This window comes from Narcine bancroftii, chromosome 4, assembly GCF_036971445.1.
Source record: "Narcine bancroftii isolate sNarBan1 chromosome 4, sNarBan1.hap1, whole genome shotgun sequence".
NCBI classification, from domain to species: domain Eukaryota; kingdom Metazoa; phylum Chordata; class Chondrichthyes; order Torpediniformes; family Narcinidae; genus Narcine; species Narcine bancroftii.
Window position 1 is genome coordinate 299,069,480 of NC_091472.1, and position 16,353 is coordinate 299,085,832.

General features: G+C 38.5%; 1 long non-coding RNA gene across 1 annotated transcript in view; it reads left to right on the forward strand.

Moving 5' to 3' along the window:
- Nucleotides 1-1,424: 1,424 nt before the first annotated feature.
- LOC138762151 (uncharacterized) overlaps nucleotides 1,425-16,353 on the forward strand; it is a 73,571-nt gene continuing 58,642 nt past the window's right edge. The window contains exon 1 of the long non-coding RNA XR_011356776.1: nucleotides 1,425-1,513. This is a non-coding gene — a long non-coding RNA (uncharacterized lncRNA). The remainder of the gene's footprint in view (nucleotides 1,514-16,353) is intronic.

Consider the following 16,353-nt stretch of genomic DNA (forward strand, 5'->3'; position numbering starts at 1 on the left):
ATGCTGGGAACTGACACGTCCAATGCACGCGGAGCGCCCAGAGAGCATGCGCCGTCGTGCTGGCTGCGCACGTGGTCCCCGCGAGTCAGTTCCCTGGGGAAAATCTCCTAACGTCTTGGAGTAGGAGTTAAAACATCGGACACTTGCCGTCACTTAGCCCTCTGGCCACCCACATGATCAATGCTTCTCTTCATCTCTCCACAGCCACCCTGTTAGTGAGGTGATGAACAGAACGAAATACAATATTCCATGGGGCATCATCTCCAGAAACCCTTGCTCTTTGGATCACGGTCAATCATTTTAAAGTTTTGATCAAACTTTGCTGTTTTAGATATTGCATCCAGTCTTCTTTGCACAATGATAGGGTTTTTCCCCCCCTTAATTTTAAATCTTTAATCCCCACTGAAATTTATTTTTCTTGTTGGAATGTATCTACTTTGTGTTTTTAAAAGATCACCTTAGAAGGCTTCTCCTATATTTTCATTGATCAATTGTTTAACTTTTAATTTCTTCTGTCTTTTTTTGTCCTCATTTTCCCTCAAAACATGGTTCTTGCATCAAGAGGCTCCGATAGCTCAGTGGTGAGAGCACTGGCCTTGTAAACCAGAGATTGCAAAAGTGGTCACTCCCTGACTTCTTTATGGTACACAAAGTTAAAGAACTTCATGTATGAAACATTCTAAATGTAATATTGCATGACAATAATGGAACATTTACCTTTACCTTTATTCTTAACTTCATCAATGGATTCATAGAAATAAGACTAGATCTCTGTTCATCATGACAACGTTAATCTTGTTGCACACTACCTGGTCTTGCAAAGCATGCTCTCTGGGTAGCTTAAAGAAACTATGCTTAAAAAAATCATACCATGAGCTTATCATCTTGGCTATCCTTGCTCACCTGATTTTCCTCATGTCTATATATATTAAAATTTCCCATACCTACACCATGTCTTTCTGACAATCTCTCATTATAACTGTGGAATAAAGTTTTCATATGCACCTTACAAAAATCAAGACCATCAAGAGTTAATGTGGGAAAAGAGTAGAAGAAACAGAGGCAAAAACAGAAAATGCAGGGAATACTCAGCAGACCAGGTTGTTTCTGTGGGGAGGGGGGGTGGGGGGGAGGAGAGAAGGAGGGAGAAACAAAGTTACCATATCAGTTCATAGACCTTTTGAACTGAAATAGAGACCAACAGAAACAAGTAAAGTTGTAGAAAAGATGGAGAAGGAAGATGTCTCTGATAGGGTAAAACCAAGTCAACCATGGCGATAAGCTGTCAACAAAATTATCTGGTCTTTGAATGAATGGAAGTAGAGAATGAGAACATAGAATACAGAACTTAGACAAAAGAATGTAAGAGTTGTGATAAATAGAAGCATCTTGTGCCAGCAGCTCACAGACATAACAAGGGATCAGGATTGAGCCCAGATGTCTGGCAGTGTGAGGCAACAGCTCAAAAGGGAAAAAGAGATTTTGTTGCAGAGATGAGCGGCACTTCTTCAGGGTAGGTATTCCTGGATGAATTTTGGCACATTAAAAACTAATCAAAGTAAAATTAGAAAATGCTGGAAAAAATTAGCCATTTAGGCAGCATCTGTTGAGGAAAAATTCAACATTTCAGGTTGATTACCTTTCATCAAGAACTAGCAGCACTTATACAATCAGTAATGATCCCAAAGGTTGTTAATGGCAGCGGACTCAGCAATAATAATAATAATACTTTTGAATGTCAAAGGGAGAAGATTTGTTGAAGATATTCACTGTCTTGCAATTCTGTGGCATAAAGGCAATTTGCCACTCATTAACAATGCTAACATCCCACCTTGGTCACACTCTGTTCTCCCCTCTACCATCAGGCCAAAGATATGTGAGCTTGAAAACAAATTGTCCGGATTCAAGAACAGTTTCTTTACTAATATCAAAGTTATTAGATGGACCTCTCATTTTTAAAAGACAAGATCCTTGTACTATTATAACAGTACTTTTCTTTGTACCCTAAATTTTGCATTGTAACACCATTTCCTGAATTTTTGATTTATACAGTGCCATTTTGTGTTATTATTGCAGTATTTGCAGTAATTTGGAATGCATTGACCTGGCTGGATAGCACATAAACAAAGCATTTCACTGTAACTTAGTACATGTGACCACAACCAGTTCAATTCAATGTGGTTCAGGTCTTGCTGTAAAGTGGAAAAACCTTCATTGTATGAAGAATTGCAAATGAAATTGAACATTGTGCAAACAACATGTTGTATTACAGTTCATAGTGTTATGAGCCCAGAGGACCCCAAAACCCAGCAGCAATATATATTCACCAAGACAAATGGTTATTTAAAGAAAAATTGCTTTTAATTATCTTTAAATATGAATACAGGATCAAACTTTATCTTATTACTATTAACTTAACCTAACACAACCCCCTTCTAATTCTAAGCACACGTGTATGTAATGTGTATATAAGTTTAGAAAAGTTCTTTAATTCGCAGTCCAATCTCACTTCTCATTCCTGGTTGCAGGCAATTCTTATATTGTGCACAGAATTTAACATTTATGAATTTCACCAGGCTTTGGTGTTCCACTCAAGAAGGTTCTTTTTGGTTTTCAGAGAGAGATTTGTTGTACCTGGACACAAACTGATCCCTTTTAATCAGCCATGTCAGTGTCTTGCTGAAGAAACTTGCCCCATCAGATGATAACCTCTTTCTTTCAAGTCACCACAGAGTTCCTTTTTTTTTATCTTATTTCAAGTGAAACATTAGGCAGCCAGTCCTCTTCTCTTGTATGGACCACAAGGGCTTTGACCAGGCTGGACTAAGTATTCACAAACCTCTTATTGAGAATATCTACCAAAATGTGGCATGCCATCGTAAACTCAAAATATGATGAGGTCTCTTTCACAATAATTGATATTTATAGATGATTAAAATGGGGGGTTTTTCCACAAGCTTTCCAGCTTGTCCTGTTCCAGTCCCAGCTGTGGAACTGCAGAACTGAATTTTCTCTCTCTCTCATACACACATTCACACACACACACACACATTCACACACACACACACACACACACACACACACACACACACACACACACACACACACACACACACAGAGAAAAGCCTGTTTTATTCTCTCTGCTTGAAAAACCACATGACCCTCTTAAAACAGCAACCTTGTGAGGTCTGCTTTGTTCGAGAATGAGTGAGTCAGACACCAGACTGAGTCGAAATCAAGGTTCTTTATTACCGGATTGTAACACTTGCAACTAACAGTGTTAGTTGGAGAAGGCACATTCTCCCGATATCAGCAAGTGGTGTTTTTTTTATACCTCAGGACACGCACTTAGTAAATTATCATACCATTACATTGTCAAATGAATAAGCTGTTGCTACCCTTCTCTGTTAGTCTGCTGCATATCATCTTGTTATTGCCACACTTATCTTGAGCATACAAGGTCACACCTGCATCCTGTTACTCCTTAGTACTGGGTGACTCCTTCTCTGGTCCCAACTCATGATGTTTTTACCTTACAACCTCCACCCACTCAGGCTGCGACAAGTTCTTTCATCTGTTGCTTTTCAAAACAACAATACATTAGTGAAGTCCCTTGGGCACTCTTCAAAGTTTTTGCAAAGGCATTCAGAGCCAGCCTGTCTAGCTTGAACAGAGCTCGAGTATTTTAAATGAGATTCATTTTGAAATGTTTGTATGTGATCTACACTAAAAAAAACCTGCCACATTTTATTTCCCAAAATCATGTCTATATTCAATATAAAACACGACACATTTTGTCACAATAGCTACACTGGAATAGTTCAATGTTCACACCTTTAAAAAAAAGCTTTGTATGAATGAATGTGGAGAAAGAAAAGCAATGATGAAAAAAAGAATTAAAAAGAAACAGCTTTGGCCAGAAAGGAATACATTCAATTAAAGGAAAAGAAAGGTTAAATAATAAATACATAGGAAATTAAGTATCACTGCAGCCCTGCCATATTTGCCATAATACCACAATACATTTCATCATTAGAAATAGCAACATCACACTATATTTTGATCATTTCCAATAAAAATGTCATTCATACTGTTTCTTGCTCTGAGTCAAGACTTCAACAGCTTCATCTCTCAAGGCCGCAATGAAGGATATTTCAATTTGATCTGCCCTTTGCCCTTTCTTATTGAGAATATTTACCAGAATGTGGCATGTCATTGTAAACTCAAAATATGATGAGGTCTCCTTCATAATAATTGATATTTTTAGAGGATTAAAAACAAATTACATTTTACAGCATAGACATAAATAACATTGAAAGAACCATGGAAGAAAATATAAATGAATAGCTGATTTAGAACAGTCTTGAGAAATAAATCCTTTACATTAAAAAAAAACAATCATTTTTTGTTTATCTGAAAACAAAAGTAATATTTTACATCAATGTTGATAAAACATTAACAAAATAGCAGGAATATGGCATTTAATGGTGGAAAAGTGGGAATTTTAGCCACACTATACAAAAAAGTCAGCCTGAAGAAAACTGAGGTCCTCCATCAGCCAGCTCCCCACCATGATTACCAGCCCCCCCACATCTCCATCGGGCACACAAAACTCAAAACGGTCAACCAGTTTACCTATCTCGGCTGCACCATTTCATCAGATGCAAGGATCGACAATGAGATAGACAACAGACTCGCCAAGGCAAATAGCGCCTTTGGAAGACTACACAAAAGAGTCTGGAAAAACAACCAACTGAAAAACCTCACAAAGATAAGCGTATACAGAGCCGTTGTCATACCCACACTCCTGTTCGGCTCCGAATCATGGGTCCTCTACCGGAACCACCTACGGCTCCTAGAACGCTTCCACCAGTGTTGTCTCCGCTCCATCCTCAACATCCATTGGAGCGCTTACATCCCTAACGTCGAAGTACTCGAGATGGCAGAGGTCGACAGCATCGAGTCCACGCTGCTGAAGATCCAGCTGCGCTGGATGGGTCACGTCTCCAGAATGGAGGACCATCGCCTTCCCAAGATCGTGTTATATGGCGAGCTCTCCACTGGCTACCGTGACAGAGGTGCACCAAAGAAAAGGTACAAGGACTGCCTAAAGAAATCTCTTGGTGCCTGCCACATTGACCACCGCCAGTGGGCTGATAACGTCTCAAACCGTGCATCTTGGCGCCTCACAGTTTGGCGGGCAGCAACCTCCTTTGAAGAAGACCGCAGAGCCCACCTCACTGACAAAAGGCAAAGGAGGAAAAACCCAACACCCAACCCCAACCAACCAATTTTCCCCTGCAACCGCTGCAATCGTGTCTGCCTGTCCCGCATCGGACTTGTCAGCCACAAACGAGCCTGCAGCTGACGTGGACTTTTTACCCCCTCCATAAATCTTCGTCCGCGAAGCCAAGCCAAAGAAAAAAAAAATACAAAATATTGCAGACCAGATGGAGCAGGGAGTGAGGAAGATGTGGTTTGAAGGTGTGGTTAAAATTGTTCAAGTTCTGCCAGTCATATTCCAGGAGCTCATCAATGTTAGTTAAATAAAATCTGCATATGCTGTGATTGTAGTTTACACAAAAATGCTGGAGAAACTTATCAAGTTATGCAACGTGCTTCATGTAACAAAGGTACATAAACATTGTTTTGGGCCTGAGCCCTTCTTCAAGCTATGATGCAGGCAGGTGCCCAAATAAAACGAAGGGGCAGGAGGAAGAACTCAAGGTCACAGGAAAGAGATCATAGATGCATATAGATGGGAGAAGAGAAAAAAGGCTGAGGTGATAGAGATGGGGATAGCTCTCTGAATGGAAAAGGAAGGGGGTTGGAGAGCTGGAGGAAAAGAGACAGAGGGATAGGGAAGAGAGGAAGATGGGGGAGTGGCCTAACAGAAAACAGAGAACTTGATGTTAATGTCATCTGGTTGGAGAATGCCCTGCCGGAATATTAGGTGTTGCTCTTCCAACTTATAGATAGACTTGGTTTGGCAGTGCATGAGGTCATGGACAGACATGTTGGTGTGGGAATGGGACATGAAATTGAAATAGTTGGCCACTGAGAGATCCCCACCATTATGATGGATAGAGTGAAGATGCTCAGCGAAGCAATCTCCCACTCTGTGTCCAGTATCTCCTATTACAAGCTCCTGTTTCATTTTGGAGAGTTGGGACAGCTGCAAATATTCACAGTTTTCACAACATTTACCGACTGCGTGGTACCATCAGGTTCAATCTATAAATAAGGTCTCAACTAAAACCAAGAACAATGGTTGTTTATACAGGGAACACAGATGGTGAGAGAGGGTCATGTGATTATGAGTCATGTGATTGGGACACTTGAAGAAACAGAATTCAGTATTGATCAGCTAGCCATTTGATAAACATAGAGGTGGAATGACTTTGTGAAAATTGATATTTCTGCTGATTCTCCTTGTCAGGGGAATTATTGATCCACTGTGACCATTGATTGATCCTTATCTGAGTAAAGAAAACAGATGAATTCCTGCATTGGATCATGACCATTGTGATGGTCAACTGACCTCTGCCTGGGTTTTGGAAACATCATGGAAGTCACACATTTTGTTTCCCCTATGCAAGGAAGATGAGAGTTGTGACAACCAATCATATGAAAGAGCATTTCTCTGGAAGCAACTCGACAGGATTTGTGAGTTTTTGGGAGTCAGTCGTTCACCTCCTTCATAATTACTTCTGAGCATCAGTTTAAAAGTCTGAGTTTCAACACGGGATTTCTAAGACTGAACTTTGGGAATTACTTTCCGGAATTATGCCTAAGCTGTAATGGTTTGGGTATCTCTCTCTCTCTCTCTCACACACACACACACACACACACACACACACACACACACACACACACACACACACACACACACACACACACATTGTATATTCATGCTATATTTTAGTAAGAAGTTATATTATTAGTTATTATTAATGAATGTATTGTTTTAAAAATAAGACTTGGTAAATTTCTATTGCTGCTTGTCTGCAACATAACACTCCGAATGTAGAGAAGGCCACAATGGACTACCAGATGCAGTGGATGATCCCCACAGATTCACAAGTGAAATGTTGCATCACTTCAAAGAACTGTTTGGAATCTGAATAGTGGTGAGGGAGGAGGTGCAAGTGCAGCACTTTCTGCAGTTAGAGTAGATACCAAGAGAGCAGTTAGTGGGAAGGGATCACTAGAGGAGGGGATCACAGTGGGAGTGGCCCCTGTGGAAGGTGGAGAGGGGAAGAAAGGGGAGATATGTCTGGTGGTGAAATCATCTTGTAGGTGACGGAAATTGCGGAGGATAATACATTGGATGCGGAGGCAAGGGGGATCCTGTTCTCATTGCATTTAGGGGCAGAAGGGGGCCAGAGCAGATGTGCAGGAAATGGAGGAGATGTTGGAAAGGGCTGATTTGATGATCATAGAGGGGAAGCCGTGTTTTTTGAAGAAAGAGGCCACCTTGGATGATCTGAAATGAAAGACCTCATCCTAGGAGCAGATGCAATGGAGTAGGAGAGGAATTGAAGAAAAGGAATACAATTCTTACAGGGGACACACCTCTACACAAACTGAGGCTATCCACAATTGGAGGAACAATACCTAATATTCCAAGCATTACCATCGTTTTTTAACAGGCAACTCACCTGTCTCCCCCTCTTTCCCATCCATTTGTCTCCTTTCCTCTAGCTCTCCACCCTGTTCCCTCTCCATTCAGAGGCCTATCCCTTCCCCTTAGCCCCCTTCCTACCCAAATCCACTTATGACTTCCTCCCCTGCCCATCCCACCACCATTATATTCAGGTGCCTGCCTGCTTTTTGCTCATACCTAGATGAAGGGCTGAGGGCCAAAACATTTATTTGTTACATAAAGAACACTGTGTGACTTGCTGAGTGTCTCCAGAATTTTTGTGTGAACATAAATGTTATCCTGGTTTTCTGAAGAGGTGATGAAGAATCCTGCTCCAAGGGAATTGGATCATTCGTAAAAATAAAGATAAACACCAGCCATAATCTAACTTGGCAGTGATATAGATGTGAACAACTTTTTTTTAATGTGGCAAGTGTTTCTGCTGAAGTTTCTGGATTGAAAAATGAAATGGATGAAGCAACAGCTTTCATTGTAAAAATACTGACAAGCACTGTGAAACCTTATCTCAACTTTGCTTGGTCTTATCTTCAGAAGAATATTAATGATTTCCAAATGTCCTATATCTTCTATTTTTATGGCATTTTTCATTGGTTTTAACTAATTTGTTATCATTCCAGAGAGTTACTAGCCTCTCCAGTGGGAAACCAGTCGGAAGTTGCCTCACTTCCCAATCAACCGTCAAATTCACCCACAAGCAGGGCTACCATGCAATTGGTTTTCACAAGTCATGTGGGCACACCTGGGCCAGCACCTCCAGATGCTATTGGTCCTCACTGGTCACATGGATGCAGCTAGGCAGGCCTCTCCAGCCGGCTGTAGTATAAAGCCCACCAAGTGGAGCAACTCTTTCCCCATGGGACAAACCCTGGCTGTACTCCAGGTTGCAAAGCATGAATGATACAAGAGAACCAATTACAAGGTTTGTACTGGTAAAGGGTAGAGGGCTGTAATGGCTCATAGTGAGTGAGACTGTCTTACTTTTTTTTTTAAATTTTTTATTTTTCACACCATAAATCACAATAGCCATGATATACACTTTTTCTTTTTCACACATTTACAGTGACTTTTTCTCCCCCCCCCCCTCCTCCCAAGCCACCCCCCCACCCCCCCCCCTCATCCATTTTAGGTATACAATCTAGGTTGCATTAATTCAGTCAGACAATGTTGTCATTCAACAAAAATACACCAGAAATTCTACAGAGTCCATTCTTTTCTTTCCTTCTCCTTCCATCAACTTAGGTAATGTTTGTCCCCGGTAGGTTTTCGCTATTGTATTTAATGTAAGGCTCCCATACTTGTTCGAATATTTCAATATTATTTCTTAAACTATATGTTATTTTTTCTAATGGAATACATTTATTCATTTCTATATACCATTGTTGTATTTTCAAATTATCTTCCAATTTCCAGGTTGACATAATACATTTTTTTGCTACGGCTAGGGCTATCTTAACAAATCTTTTTTGTGCATCTTCCAAGTCAATTCCAAATTCTTTATTTTTTATGTTACTTAGGAGAAAGATCTCTGGATTCTTTGGTATATTGTTTTCTGTTATTTTATTTAATATCTGATTGAGATCATCCCAAAATTTTTCTACTCTCTCACATGTCCAGATTGCATGAATTGTTGTTCCCCTTTCTTTTTTACATCGAAAACATCTATCAGATACTGTTGGATCCCATTTATTTAACTTTTGCGGTGTAATGTATAGTCTGTGTAACCAATTATATTGTATCATACGCAGCCTCATATTTATTGTATTTCTCATCGTTCCAGAACATAATTTCTCCCATGTTTCCTTTTTTATCTTTATATTTAAATCTTGTTCCCATTTTTGTTTAGTTTTACCATTTGTTTCCTCATTCTCCTTTTCTTGCAGTTTAATATACATATTTGTTATAAATCTTTTGATTAACATTGTATCTGTAATCACATATTCAAGGTTACTTCCCTCTGGTAAACTCAAATTGCTTCCTAATTTATCTTTCAAGTAGGATCTCAGTTGGTAATATGCCAGCGCTGTATCTCCAGTTATATTGTACTTATCTCTCATTTGTTCAAAGGATAAGAATCTACTTCCTGAAAAACAATTTTCTATTCTTTTAATCCCTTTTTTTCCCCATTTTCTAAAGGAAAGGTTGTCTATTGTAAAAGGGAGTAGCTTATTTTGCGTCAATATTAGTTTTGGTATTTGATAATTTGTTTTATTTCTTTCTACATGAATCTTCTTCCATATATTGAGGAGATGGTGTTATACTGGAGAAGTTCTATGTTGTACCAATTTTTCATCCCATTTATATAATATGTGTTCAGGTATCTTTTCCCCTATTTTATCTAATTCTAGTCTCGTCCAGCCTGGTTTTTCCCTTGTTTGATAAAAATCTGATAGGTACCTTAATTGTGCGGCTCTATAATAATTTTTGAAGTTTGGCAATTGTAAGCCTCCTTGTTTATACCATTCTGTTAATTTATCTAGTGCTATCCTCGGTTTCCCCCCTCTCCATAAAAATCTCCTTATTATTTTCTTTAACTCTTTGAATAATTTTTCTGTCAGTTGTATTGGCAATGCCTGAAATAAGTATAGTATCCTTGGAAAAATGTTCATTTTAATACAGTTTATCCTTCCTATCAGTGTTAGTGGTAGCTCTTTCCAATGCTCTAAATCGTCCTGTAATTTTTTCATTAGTGGATTGTAATTGAGTTTATATAATTGGCCTAGATTTTTGTTTATTTGCACACCTAGGTATCTTATTGCCTGCATTTGCCATCTGAATGGGGATTCCTCCTTAAATTTTGAGAAATCCGCGTTATTCATAGGCATTGCTTCACTTTTATTTACGTTTATCTTGTATCCCGACACTTCTCCATATTCCTTCAATTTCTTATATAGTTCTTTTATTGATAGTTCCGGTTCTGTTAAGTACACTATCACATCATCCGCAAATAGACTGATTTTATATTCCCTGTCTTTTATTTTTATTCCTTTTATATTATTATCTATTCTTATCGATTCTGCTAGTGGTTCTATAGCTAGCGCAAACAATAATGGTGATAGTGGGCATCCCTGCCACGTTGACCTGCTTAAGTTAAATTGCTTTGATACATGTCCATTTACTGTCACTTTCGCTAACGGTCCCTTATATAATGCTTTAATCCAATTAATATACTTCTCCGGTAAACTGAATTTTTGCAATACTTTGAACAAGTAATTCCATTCTACTCTGTCGAAGGCCTTCTCTGCGTCTAAAGCAACTGCTACTGCCGGTGCTTTATTTCCTTCTACTGCATGAATTAAGTTAATAAATTTACAAATATTGTCTGTTGTGCGTCTTTTTTTGATAAATCCAGTTTGGTCTAAATTTACCATTTTAGGTACCTGTTCTGCTAATCTGTTTGCTAATAGTTTAGCTATTATCTTATAATCTGTGTTTAGCAGAGATATTGGTCTATATGACGCTGGTGAGAGTGGATCTTTCCCTTGTTTTAGTATCACTGTAATTATTGCTGTTTTACATGAATCTGGTAAGTTTTGTGTCTCATCAATCTGGTTGATTACATCCAGGAGGGGCGGTATTATTAGATCTTTAAATGTTTTGTAGAATTCTATTGGGAGTCCATCCTCTCCTGGTGTCTTATTATTTGGTAATTTTTTTTATTATCTCTTGTATTTCTACTGTTCCAAATGGTTCTGTTAATTTATTTTGTTCCTCTATTTGTAGTTTTGGTAGTTCAATTTTAGTCAAAAATTCATCTATTTTCCCTTCTTTCCCTTCGTTTTCAGTTCGGTATAATTGTTCATAGAATTCTTTGAAGTTTTCCTTAATTTCTTTTGGATTATATGAAATTTGTTTGTCTTTTTTCCTTGTTGCCAATACCATTTTCTTAGTTTGCTCTGTCTTAAGCTGCCATGCTAAGATTTTGTGTGTTTTTTCACCTAGTTCATAATATTTCTGTTTTGTCTTCATTATATTCTTCTCCACCTTATATGTTTGTAATGTTTCATATTTTATTTTTTTATCCGCCAATTCTCTTCTTTTGGTTGTATCTTCCTTTATTGCTAATTTTTTTTCTATGTTTATTATTTCCCTTTCCAACTGCTCTGTTTCCTGATTATAGTCCTTCTTCATCTTGGTTGCATAACTTATTATTTGTCCTCTAATGAATGCTTTCATTGCGTCCCATAGTATAAACTTAGCTTCCACTGATTCCGTATTTACTTCAAAGTACATTTTTAATTGTTTTTCGATAAATTCTCTAAAATCCTGTCTTTTAAGTAGCATGGGGTTTAATCTCCATCTATACATTCTTGGAGGGATGTCCTCTAGCTTTACTGTCAGTATTAAGGGTGAATGGTCCGATAGCATTCTCGCTTTATATTCTGTTTTTCTTACTCTATCCTGCATACTAGCTGATAACAAAAATAGGTCTATTCTTGAGTATGTTTTATGTCTAGACGAGTAGTATGAGTATTTCTTTTCTTTTGGGTTTTGTTTCCTCCATATGTCCACAAGTTTCATTTCTTGCATTGATTTAATTATAAATTTGGTTACTTTGTTCTTCCTGTTAATTTTTTTCCCCGTTTTATCCATATTTGGATCCAAATTCAGATTGAAATCCCCTCCTATTAGTATGTTCCCTTGCGTATTAGCTACCTTCAAAAAGATATCTTGCATAAACTTTTGATCTTCTTCGTTAGGTGAATATATATTAAGTAGATTCCAAAGCTCCGAATATATCTGACATTTTATCATAACATATCTCCCTGCTGGATCTATTATTTCCTCTTCTATTTTAAATGGCACATTTTTGCTAATTAATATAGCCACTCCTCTTGCTTTTGAATTATACGATGTTGCTGTTACATGTCCTACCCAATCTCTCTTTAATTTCTTGTGCTCCAATTCAGTTAAGTGTGTTTCTTGGACAAATGCTATATCTATTTTTTCCTTTTTCAGTAAATTTAGTAGTTTCTTCCTTTTAATTTGGTTATGTATTCCATTAATATTTAAAGTCATATAGTTCAGCGTAGCCATTTTATATTTTGTTTATCTTCTCTTTCCGTTTTTCCATCATTACCTTTCCTCCTTTTCCATTTCTGTTTTCTTATTTTCAACTCTTTACCAGACAACATTCCTACAACATCCAACATTTTCCTTATTCTCCTATTTCTATCTTCTTTATCCCCAATCTCCCCTTCCCCTCCTGAGTTGTCCTTTATCCCTTGTCGGACAACCACATCTCCCCTCTCCATTTGGATTTGCGAATCCACTCGCAAGCGTCAACTGATTTTGCAGTGACCGCTCTTTTCCCCCACCCAGCCCCCCCCCCCCAGAAAAGATTTCATTTTTCATATGTCACAAAGGTCACTCTTTTAATTCCCTCCTTATTCTCTCTATTCCATTACCTTCCCTTATTAATTATTGTCTATACTATCTATGTTTTCCTCTAATTACAGATACTTTCACGTATGCCCATTGTCTCTATTCACTCTTATACCTCTTTACCCGCATACATATCAATCGTGGTCATTTTTACCCTCATTACCCGTCTTCATCCCTCAGTCTATTTTTGTCTTTACCCACATACATATCAATCGTGATCATTTTTACTCTCATTACCCGTCTTCATCCCTCAGTCTATTTTTGTAATTGTTCTGCAAATTTTCGTGCTTCTTCTGGATCCGAGAACAGTCTATTTTGTTGTCCTGGAATAAATATTTTCAATACCGCAGGATGCTTCAGTGTAAATTTATATCCTTTCTTCCATAAAATCGCTTTTGCTGTATTGAACTCTTTTCTCTTCTTTAGGAGTTCAAAGCTTATATCTGGATAAATGAAGATTTTTTGCCCTTTATACTCCAGTGGTTTGTTGCCCTCTCTTACTTTTTACATTGTCTTCTCCAGTACCTTTTCTCTTGTAGTATATCTTAGGAATTTTACTACAATAGATCTTGGTTTTTGTTGTGGTTGTGGTTTAGGGGCCAATGCTCTATGTGCCCTTTCTATTTCCATTTCTTGCTGTAGTTCTGGACATCCTAGGGCCTTAGGGATCCATTCTTTTATAAACTCCCTCATATTCTTGCTTACTTCATCTTCCTTAAGGCCCACTATCTTTATGTTATTTCTTCTGTTATAATTTTCCATTATATCTATTTTTTGGGCTAGTAATTCTTGTGTCTCTTTAGTTTTTTTATTAGATTCCTCCAATTTCTTTTTTAAGTCTTCTACCTCCATTTCTGCTGCTATTGCCCGTTCTTCCATCTTGTCCATTTTTTTCCCCATTTCTGTTAAGGTCATATCCATTTTATTTATTTTCTTTTCTGTGTTGTTTATTCTTCTTCTTAAATCATTGAATTCCTGTGTTTGCCATTCTTTAAATGACTCCATGTATTCTCTAACAAGGGCAAGTATATCCTTTACCTTGCCTTTCCCTTTATCTATTTCACTGTATTCTTCCTCTTCTTCTTCCTCTGGGTTGGCCATCTGTTGTTTCTTTGATGCCCTTTCCTCCTCTTCTTTCTTGTTTCCATTGTCTTCTGTGGTCCCTTCTTGCTGCAGGTGTTCTGCAGCTGTCGTTGCCGGCTGTGGAGATCGACTCCCCAGCTGGTCCCCCCTCCCGTCGGTGTGTTTTTTTTTCATGCGCGGTTGCGCACTTTTACTCGGCTCTGTGAGCCATTGTTGTAGTTCTTTTTCTACCGACCTGAGGTAGTGGGCTCCTCTCTCCACAGCGGGCCTCTTCGGACAGGTAAGGCCTTCACCTTTTTCCTCCGTTGTCTTCTCTTCCTCTCTTCTTTCCGTTGATTTTGATTTTTCTCCTTTTGTCTCCATCTTCTTTCCACCTTTATACTCACTTTTCTTTAACTTGTATTTCTGTGCCTTTGTATTTTCTCTTGTTTTTCCCGACTTTTCTGGAGAGGGCTGGAGTTCACCGTCCGGCCACTACTCCATCACGTGACTCCTCGTTTGAGACTGTCTTACTCATTGCTAATAGTTAATTGTATCTTTGAGTTAATCGGTGTCATAAATAGAAATCGGGATGAGGTCCTGAAGAAAGAATATGGAGTTTGGAAAGAAGTTAAAAAGCAAGTTAAAGGGTGGTTATCTCAGGATTTCTGTCTGTGCCTCACACTAGAGAGGGTAGGATTAGGAAGATGTGGTGGATGAATACATGGCTAAAGAGTTGGTGCAGGGGGGGTAGGGGTTCACATTTGTGAATCATTGTGACCTCTTCTGGTGAAGATCTGACCTGTAAAAAAGGGATGGGCTGCACTTGAACTGGAGGGGGACCAATATCCTGGCAGGCAAGTTTGCTAAAGCTGTTGGGGGGAGTTTAAACTTGTTTGGCAGGGGGTGGGAGTCAGAATGAGAGTGTGTAGAAGCACACTTAGATGCGAAGGGAGAGAGGGACTAGAATGTTAATGAAGAAGGGGGAATGGGTGGTAAAAGTAGATGGTAATCAAAGGAGTGCATGTGGGAGACATTCTCTCAAGTGTATATATTTCAATGCAAGGAGGATTTTAAGCAAGGTGGATGATCTTAGAGCATGGAAACACATGGAAATATGATATTGTAGCCAGCAGTGAAACTTGGTTGCAGGAAGGGCATGATTGGCAGATGAATATTCCAGGATTCTATTGTTTTAGGTGTAATAGAATGGGGATAAAAGGTAGAAGAGTCGTACTGCTTGTTAAAGAAAACATTATAGCGGTGCTATGGCAAGATAGATTGGAGGGTTCAACCCAGTGAGGCTATTTGGGTGGAATTGAGGAATGGGAAAGGCATGTAAACAGTAATAGACCACCTAATGGGCAGATGGAATTACAGGAGCAAATTTGTAAGGAGATAGCATATATGTGTAATAAACAATAAGGTGGTGATTATAGGAGATTTTAACTTTCCACATTTTGACTGGGATGCCCATACTGTAAAAGGGCTGGATGGCTTGGAGTATGTCGAATGTGTTTAGTAAAGTTTTCAAAATCAATACATAGAAGAACCAACTAGAGAGGGGGCAGAATTGGATCTCCTATTAGGGGATGAGATAGGCCAGATGACAGAGGTTTGTGTTGGGGAACTATTACTATTAGTTTTAAGTTAATAATGGAGAAGGATAGGGCTGGGCCTAAGGTTGAGATCCTTGATTGGAATAAGGCAGATTTCAAGGAGATGCAAAAGGATTTAGAGGGTGTGGATTGGGATAATTTATTTTCAGGGAAGGATGTAACAGATAAATGGAGGATATTCAAAGGGGGAAATTTTGAGAGTACAGAGTCAGTATGTCCCTGTGAGGATTGAAGGCAAAGCTAGGAAATATATGGAGCCTTGGTTTTAAAAGTCATTGGGAATTTGGTTTGGAGGAAGAGGGATGCGGACAATAAGGAATAGATGAGGTGCTTGAGGAATATAACGAGAGTCAAAATTTTAAATGATTTTTTTCTTCAGTATTTACGAAGGAAAGGAATATTGATTCAGGTGAAGTAAGGAAATCTTGTAGTGAGGTCATGGATAATATACAGATTAATGAGGAGTTAATATTGGCTATTTTAAAGAGAATAAAGATGGATAAATCTTTTGGTCCTGACAAGATATTTCCTAGGACCTGAGGGAGGTTAGTGTACAAATAGTAGGGGCTTTGACAGAAATACTTAAAATGTCACTGGCCATGGAGGATTGGAGGGTAGCTCATA